Source organism: Pristiophorus japonicus, chromosome 4, assembly GCF_044704955.1.
Source record: "Pristiophorus japonicus isolate sPriJap1 chromosome 4, sPriJap1.hap1, whole genome shotgun sequence".
Lineage (NCBI taxonomy): Eukaryota > Metazoa > Chordata > Chondrichthyes > Pristiophoridae > Pristiophorus > Pristiophorus japonicus.
This window is the reverse complement of record NC_091980.1, coordinates 104330921-104339040: the sequence shown is the minus strand read 5'-3', so window position 1 is coordinate 104339040 and position 8120 is coordinate 104330921. Positions and strand designations below refer to the sequence as shown.

The window sequence follows — 8120 nt, the reverse complement described above, 5'->3', positions numbered from 1 at the left end:
ATCCATCTATATTTTCAAAATAGATTCACATCTGATTTTTATCAGGATTTCTCTTTCCAAATGTAAATGAAAGCAGGTCGAGCAATTTTCCATTTTCTTTATTCTTTTTCCAGGTTTATTTTAAATTGGATTTTCCAGAAACTACAAGCAATGTCCCCCAGCTATTTTTAAATATGTGCATGCTAAGTAAATCTGCAATCTCGACAGTTCACTATTTTATTAAAACAAGTATCAGTTGTGGCTCAGTGGGTAGCACATTCGCCTCTGAGTCAGAAGGTTGTAGGTTCAAGTCCCACTCCAGGGACTTGGGCACTAAAATCTAAGCTGACACTCCAGTGCAATGCTGAGAGAGTGCTGCACTGTTGGAGGTGCTGTCTTTTGGATGAGACATTAAACCGAGATCCCGTCTGTTCTCTCAGATGGACGTATAAGATCCCATGACACTAGTTCGAAGAAGAGCAGGGGAGTTATCCCCAGTGTCTTGCCCAATATTTATCCCTCAATCAACATAACAAAGAAATAGATTATCTGGTCATTATCACATTGCTGTTTGTGGGAGCTTGCTTATGCACGAATTGGCTGCTGAGTTTCCTACATTACAACAGTGACTACACTCCAAAAGTACCTAATTGGCTGTAAAACGCTTTGAGACGTCCGGTGGTTGTGAAAGGCGTTATATAAATCCAAGTCTTTTTCTTTCTTTAAAGCTAAACTTGTCTGCCAGAGAAATTGCCTTTATCTTGTGTTTGCGATTAAAGCATACTGACACTCATAGTAATGTTAAAGGCGGGTCACCACCCCAATAGTAATAGATACTGTGATATTGGCTTATACGCACCACCCTTTATTGTTTTGGAGACTGGAGATCACCAGAACATCTACAAACAACCCCCTTGCATTGGGAAGATACTAATTAAAAAAATGGGCATTCTGCCCCATGTAAAATCAGTATTAAATAATTAAAACAGCAATAGTCAAATCTGAATTAATAAGGCAGTCAATTCTGTATGGGGCCTGCCAATTGTGGAAAGCTTCTAGCAAACTGATGGGTGCAAAATGGTCACTCAGGCATGTCCTAATAGTCTATAAAAATGGGCAAGTGATCAGAGTAGGGATAATGGGTAAGTACTCAAATTGCCAGGATGTGATTAGTGGTGTCCTGCAGGAATCTGTATTGTGGCCTCAACTACAGGGTATTCATAATATTTATTTACGACTTACATGATGGCATAGAAAGTCATACATCCAAATTTGCCGATGACATAAAGGTAGATGGCATTGTAGGCAGTGTAGATGAATGCATAAAATTAGAAAAGGATATTGATACATTAAGTGAATGGGCAAAACTGTGGCAAATGGATTTCAATGTAAGCAAATGTGAGAACATCCACTTTGGACCTAAAAAGGATAGAACAGGGTACTTTCTAAATGGAAAGAGACTTGGGGGTTCAAGTACATAGATCATTAAAATGTTATGAACAGGTACAGAAAATAATCAAAAAGGGCTAATGGAATGCTGGTCTTTATATCTAGAAGACTAGAGTACAAGGGGATAGAAGTTATGCTGCAACAGTACAAAACCCTGGTTGGACCACATCTGGAGTACTGTGAGCAGTTCTGGGCACCACACTTTAGGAAGGATATATTGGCCTTGGAGGGAGCATAGTATAGGTTTACCAGAATGATACCCGGACTTCAAGGGTTAAGTTACGAGGAGAGATTACACAAATTAGGGTTGTATTCCCTAGAATTTAGAAGGTTAAGAGATTATCTGATTAAAGTTTTCAGGATATTAAGAGAAACAGATAGGGTAAAGAGAAACTATTCAGCTGGTTGGGGATTCTAGGACTAGGGGGCATAGTCTAAAGCCAGACCTTTCAGGAGTGAAATTAGGAAACACTTCTGCACACAAAGGGTGGTAGAAGTTTTGAACTCTCTTCCACAAACAGCAATTGATGCTAGATCAATTGTTAATTTAAAGTTGGAGATTGACAGCTTTTTGCTAACCAAAAGGTAATAAGAGACATGGGCCAAAGGCGGGTATATGAAGTTAGATCGTAGATCAACCATGATCTCACTGAATGGCGGAACAGGCTCGAGAGGCTTTATGGCCTATTCCTGTTCCTATGTAGTTGGTTACCTTTATAAATAACTGCAACTAGCTGCAACCAAGGAAAAAAAACTGGCCACCACGCATTACTGCTTTCCATCCTCCCCCAGTAACCTAGAAGTTAATGAAACTGAAAGCCGCTAAATCCCCCGGATGGCCTACAGTTTTGAAAGAGGTGGCGATAAAGATAGTGGATGCATTGGTTGTCATCTTCCAAAACTCCATAGATTCCAGAACAGTTCCTGCAGATTGGAAGGTAGCTAATGTAACTCTGCTATTTAAGAAAGGAGGGAGAGAGAAAATGGGGAGCTGCAGACTAATTAGCCTGAAATCAGTAGTAGGGAAAATGCTAGAATCTATTATTAAGGACGTGGTAACAGGGCACTTAGAAAATAATAATAGGATTGGGCAGAATCCACATGGATTTATGAAAGGGAAATCGTGTTTGACCAATCTGTTAAAGAGTTTTTTGCGGTTGTAACCAGCAGAATAGATAAGGGGGAAGCAGTGGATGTGGTGTGTTTGGATTTTCAGAAGGCATTCAATTAGGGGCCAGACAAGTGGTTATTACACAAAATTAGGGCTCATGGGATTGGGAGTAATATACTACATGGATTGAGGATTGGTTAATGGATAGAAAAAAGAAAGTAGGAATAAATGAGTCATTTTCAGGTTGACAGGCTGTAACTAGTGGGGTACCACAACTCTTTTTGGGGAGAAAAGTAGACATTAAATCAAGTGCCCCCCGATCTGGGGGACACTACAAAAATTTTTCAAGGCCCTTTTTTGTGTTTTTTTGGGGGTTTTTTGCGCACTAAAATCATATTTTTTCAAGTGCCCCCTATAAAAGTGGATGGGGAACACTAAAAACCCGGCAATTAAAACAAATTAAACTTTAAAACATATAAAATCAAATTAAAATTTGGTTGCCGGGGGTGACAATGCACTCCAGTCCCTCCGGCGCCCACCTCTCGTGGAAGGCCGCGATCGTACCGGTGGACACCGCGTGCTCCATCTCTAAGGACACCCTGGCCCAGATGTAGGCGCGGAAGAGAGGCAGGCAGTCAGGCTAAACGACCCCCTCGACCGCCCGCTGCCTGGACCGGCTGATGGCACCCTTGGCCGTGCCCAGGAGCAGTCCTACGAGGAGGCCCTCGGACTTACCCGCTCCCCTCCGCACAGGGTGCCCAAAGATCAGGAGTGTGGGACTGAAGTGCAACCAGAAATTGAGGAGCAGCCCATTTAAATAATGGAACAGGGGCTGCAACCTCGTACATTCAATAAAAACGTGGAACATGGACTCTTCCAGACCGCAGAAATTGCAGGCGGCCTGGGAGCCCGTGAACCGTCCTAAAAATTTATTGCATGGGACTGCTCCATGCACCACCCTCCAGGCCAAGTCCCCGATAAATAGTGGAAGGACTCCCGCGTAGAGTGCACTCCATCGGGGACCCCCGCCTCTTCCGGACGGCAAGATGGTACGCCATGGCGTGTCCGGACGGCAGACGAGGATGGCAAGGTTGAGAGTGTGCAGGAGCAGCCCGTACAGGAAACCCCTCCGCGCAGAACGGAGGGGATTTCCCCGAGGCAGCTCAAGCTGTGAGGCGCCGGCTCCCGAGGGAGGTTCCGGGGTTTGGCACCGATGAGGAATTCCGTCTGGACGGGGGTCAGTTCGGACGGGATTTCGTGGGGTACCACAAGAATTGGTGCTTGGGCCCCAGCTGTTTACAATCTATATCAACGATTTGGATGAGGGGACCAAATGTAATATATCCAAGTTTGCTGATACAAAATTAGGTGGGAATGTAAGTTGTGAGGAGGTTGCAAAGAGGCTTCATGGGTATATAGACAGGCTAAGTGAGTGGGCAAGAACATAGCAAATGGAATATAATGTGGAGAAATGTGAAATTATCCACTTTGGTAGGAAAAATAGAAAAGCAGAATATTTCTTAAATGGTGAGATATTGGGAAATGTTGGTGTTCAGAGGTACCAGGATGTCCTTGTACACAAATCACTGAAAGTTAACATATAGGTACAGCAAGCAATTAAGAAAGCAAATGGTATGTTGGCCTTTATTGCAAGAGGATTTGAGTATAAGAGTAAAGACATCTTACTGCAATTATAAAGGGCCCTGGTGAGACCGAACCTGGAACATTGTGTACAGTTTTGATCTCCTTACCTAAGGAAGGATATACTTGCCATAGAGGGAGTGCAACAAAGGTTCACCAGACTGATTCCTGGGATTGTCCGATGAGGAGAGGTTGAGTAGACTCGGCCTATATTCTCTAGAGTTCAGAAGAATGAGAGGTGATCTCATTGAAACATACAAAATTCTTACAGGGCTTAACAGAGTAGATGCAGGGAGGATGTTTTTTCTGGCTGGGAAATCTAAAACCAAGGGTCAGTCTCAGAATAAGCAGTCAGCCATTTAGAACTAAGATGAGGAGAAACTTCTTCACTCAAAGGGTGGCGAATCTTTGGAGTTCTCTACCCCAGAGGGCTGTGGATGCTCAGTCTTTGAGTATATTCAAGACAGGGATCGATAGATTTTTGGATATTAAGGGAATCAAGGGATTATGGGGATAGTGCAAGGAAGTGGAGTTGCAGTAGAAGATCAGCCATGATCTTATTGAATGGCAGAGCAGACTCGAGGGGTTGAATGGCCTACTCTTGCTCCTAATACTTATGTTACGTTAAAATTGTTAAGTTGCTATATAGGGAAATCATATGAACAATCCTATGCCGTGCCATGATTCATTAAATTAGTAGAATGATCCTCTGGGCCACTGGCCAGTCCTCAAGACGTCTATTTTTAAAGATCTTTCTGGTGCATTTTGTTTTGAAGATATTTTGCAGCAGAATTTCAATGCTATTAATGTGTCCTTTGTTTCCATACTACTGCCCATTGTTCTTTCCCTTTGAACTTCTGGCAATAAAACCCGCACAGGATTCATGTGTGTGTTTAGTGCTGAATACTTCATAAATAATGTTTTATAAAAGAAATGACATTAATATATTTTAAAGTTACTTTCCCTTTTAGGCCCTCCATGTTTGTATATTATTTCCAGCCAAGCACTTAGGCTTCTAGCAATGATTGGGTTCTACAAGCAAATTGAGTTTTTCTCAGCCATCCACAGATTCAATGAGAGTCTGAAAGAATATTGCCTATAAAATATTATGTGCAGTTTATGAAACCATCCACATATGTGAAATAAAGCATGTGTTAAAGATTAGACTTCACACATATACATGGTTTTTGAAAGTGTTTTTGATGCATTTTTGTCTTGGAATAGTGCTGTTTCTGCATTATTGCGTGTACAGCTTTTATTTTCCTGTTTTTTTCATGCCATAGAGGATTCTTGTTGTACACAGCTGCAGCCATAGCAGTTGCTGCCACCAACTGCAAGCATATCTCCAATCACCTTGCTCAGCATGGACATTCCATTGGGCCCTCCAAGGACTGTCATGGATTTGGAGGAATCGATGCAAAGGGAAGAAATGCATTGGTGCTGGGTGCTTCACCAAATGTTGTTTCCTGATTCTCTTTGTCTGATTCCCCAAAGTGGAAGTTTTTGTGCTGGTGCCTATGTTGAGGAGTGTTTGATGGGTGTCAGTTATGAATAGCCAGCTTCTTGTTCATCCCTGATGCCCTCTGCCACATCTTAGGAGCCCCCATATATTTTGAAGAAAATACATCTCTTTGGGCTGTCTTGAAGTTCTTTGCTACTCCCTGTATGTCCTTCACCCCAGTGATTTGGAGGGAAAATTTCTCAGGACAAATGCAGGTTGACTGAACCACCACTACTAGTGCTGATTCTCTCTTGATGGATATAGGTATCTTCTGCTTTAAGAACATATGAATGTATGAAAAATGGCAGGAAAAGTCCAGCTGGTCCCATCCCGGCATGGTGTAACTTCCAGTCACTATCAAGCTTCTGCCCCCGCCCCCGCCCCCACCCCCACCCCCCTCCCTCCCCATTACCCCATGAAATCTCCTTCGAAATGCAAAAACAGAGAGAAAAATATTTTAGGAAAAAATTCTGAACAATTCCTCTCCAACCCCTGAAGATGATCAAGCAAGCTCCAAGAGACCACAGTGACTGGGTGACAAAACACCCCAACAATCAACCTATCTTTCATGTGGAGATTCTTTAGCTACTTTCAGGAACTCAACCAGCTTCTTTAGAATGTTTACAGCAAATCTTCACATGCCCGCAACTTATTCCAGAGATTGACAACACTCTTTAAAATAAGTATCTCTTAGCATCCAAGCTATGCTTTTGGAACTTATACTTATTTTTCCCTGGTTTTCCACGACCTATCTAGTTCAAATAGCTTATCCACTTAGACTGAGTCTCATACTTTCATTATTTTAAAGAAGTCGTTTATATCTTTTCAAACTCTATGCTTTTTCAAAGTAAAAAGCCCCAGTTTCCTAAACCAGTCCCAGTAACTAAGGACCCTTAAACTAGGTATCAGTTTAGTGGCTCTCTAAATCTTTTCCAGGTCCTTTATATCCACCAAAATGTACAATGCCATATAGAAAGAATGGGTAGTGCTTCTTGTTGTATACTTACTTTTCCCGATAAAACATCCTAACACCCTATTCACTTTTACAATACTCCTACAAAACTGACCAGGAACCATCAACGAACCATGCAAATAATAATAGATGCTGTTAGCATGAGGAAGTAACATGAGGTGCACCCCGATGATGAGACTACATTCTGCATGGTCTTAAAAGATGACTCGGAGCGTGCAAATAGTTTGAGGAGCTATAGCAACCTGGTGACAGAACATGCAGCAGTTATGTGCAGTAATGAAGCCTGTACCTTTGGCAATCAAGAAGTTGCAGCTGTAGCTTAACAGACATGTTAAATGACTAGTCTGAAAATGCTTGATCTTGGAAGCTAAGCAGAGTCAGGCCTGGTTAGTACTTGGATGGGAGACTGCCTGGGAATACCAGGTGCAGTAGGCTTTAAAAGGAGCTGCTGCATGTATGAGGAGCAGCCGCCGAAATACCGGTGTCTGTGCTGTGGCCTGTGCTATTGTTCTGTGGGATGCTACAAGAAACACAAAGGTGATTGTAAATCACAAGAGTCTGGTTCAGTGTCAACAATTTTGGAGCTTTCGCCAGCACTGAGGGGAAACGGACACCACTGGTCCACAGATGATATCTTGGGCGAAGATGAAGAATCTGATCGGGTGCCATTAGAGAAACTGAAACTGTTGGAATCGGAGGAGTTGAATTGTTTACTTTGTAACCCTCACCTTAGACGTTTGCTATTGACAGTAGACAAAGCAGAGGATAAAGAAAGCATCACGAAGACAGCTATGCAGGAAACAATTTTTGTGGAATTTGCAGATCGATGTCTACAAATAGTTGAACCCCCAGAGAAAAAGAATGAGATTCCTGCCTCCTAGTATAAACTGTCTAACCGTTGAGCAAATAGTTTTATAGCTATCCTGGTTTTAATTATGTTTTTTTTTATTTGATTGCAAAATGGAGAGCTTGAGAACTCAACAACTCATTGAATGTGCTGTGATGCTAAAGGCTTTGGGAAACAAAATTGTTCAAAGTTTAATGTATAAACCATTGTAATAAAATGATTTTTTATTAAAGAACACAGTTGAAGAGTAAAAAAAATACTCCAACTGGAACCTAAAAAAATAAGGAATGAGGGACCCACTTTGAAGGCTAGATTGCTGATGTGGCACTACATTGTGCTCAATATTTGGTACATACATATTACATGCATTCTTTTCCTTTTGAGTGGGCACATTTTAACCAACTCTACCTTAGCAATTCCCCTCAATCCCAAAAATGGCCACGTCCCTCTGCTCTAACTACTACAGCATCACATCCATTCTTACTTTATCAAAGAGGACAATTCTATTATTTGCTCCAGGCATCTTCTTTACGACAGTCCGCCAGAACACTTGAGTTCAATGAAAAATGAAGAGCACCTGTTTAACAGCAACAACAGCCCTTTAAGAGCTGCTAACCTC

The 8120-nt window shown here is 42.0% G+C and overlaps 1 pseudogene; it reads left to right on the top strand.

Annotated features, from left to right (window-relative positions):
• Positions 1-7052: 7052 nt before the first annotated feature.
• On the top strand, positions 7053-7535 carry LOC139262473 (zinc finger HIT domain-containing protein 3 pseudogene; annotated as a pseudogene).
• Positions 7536-8120: the final 585 nt, after the last annotated feature.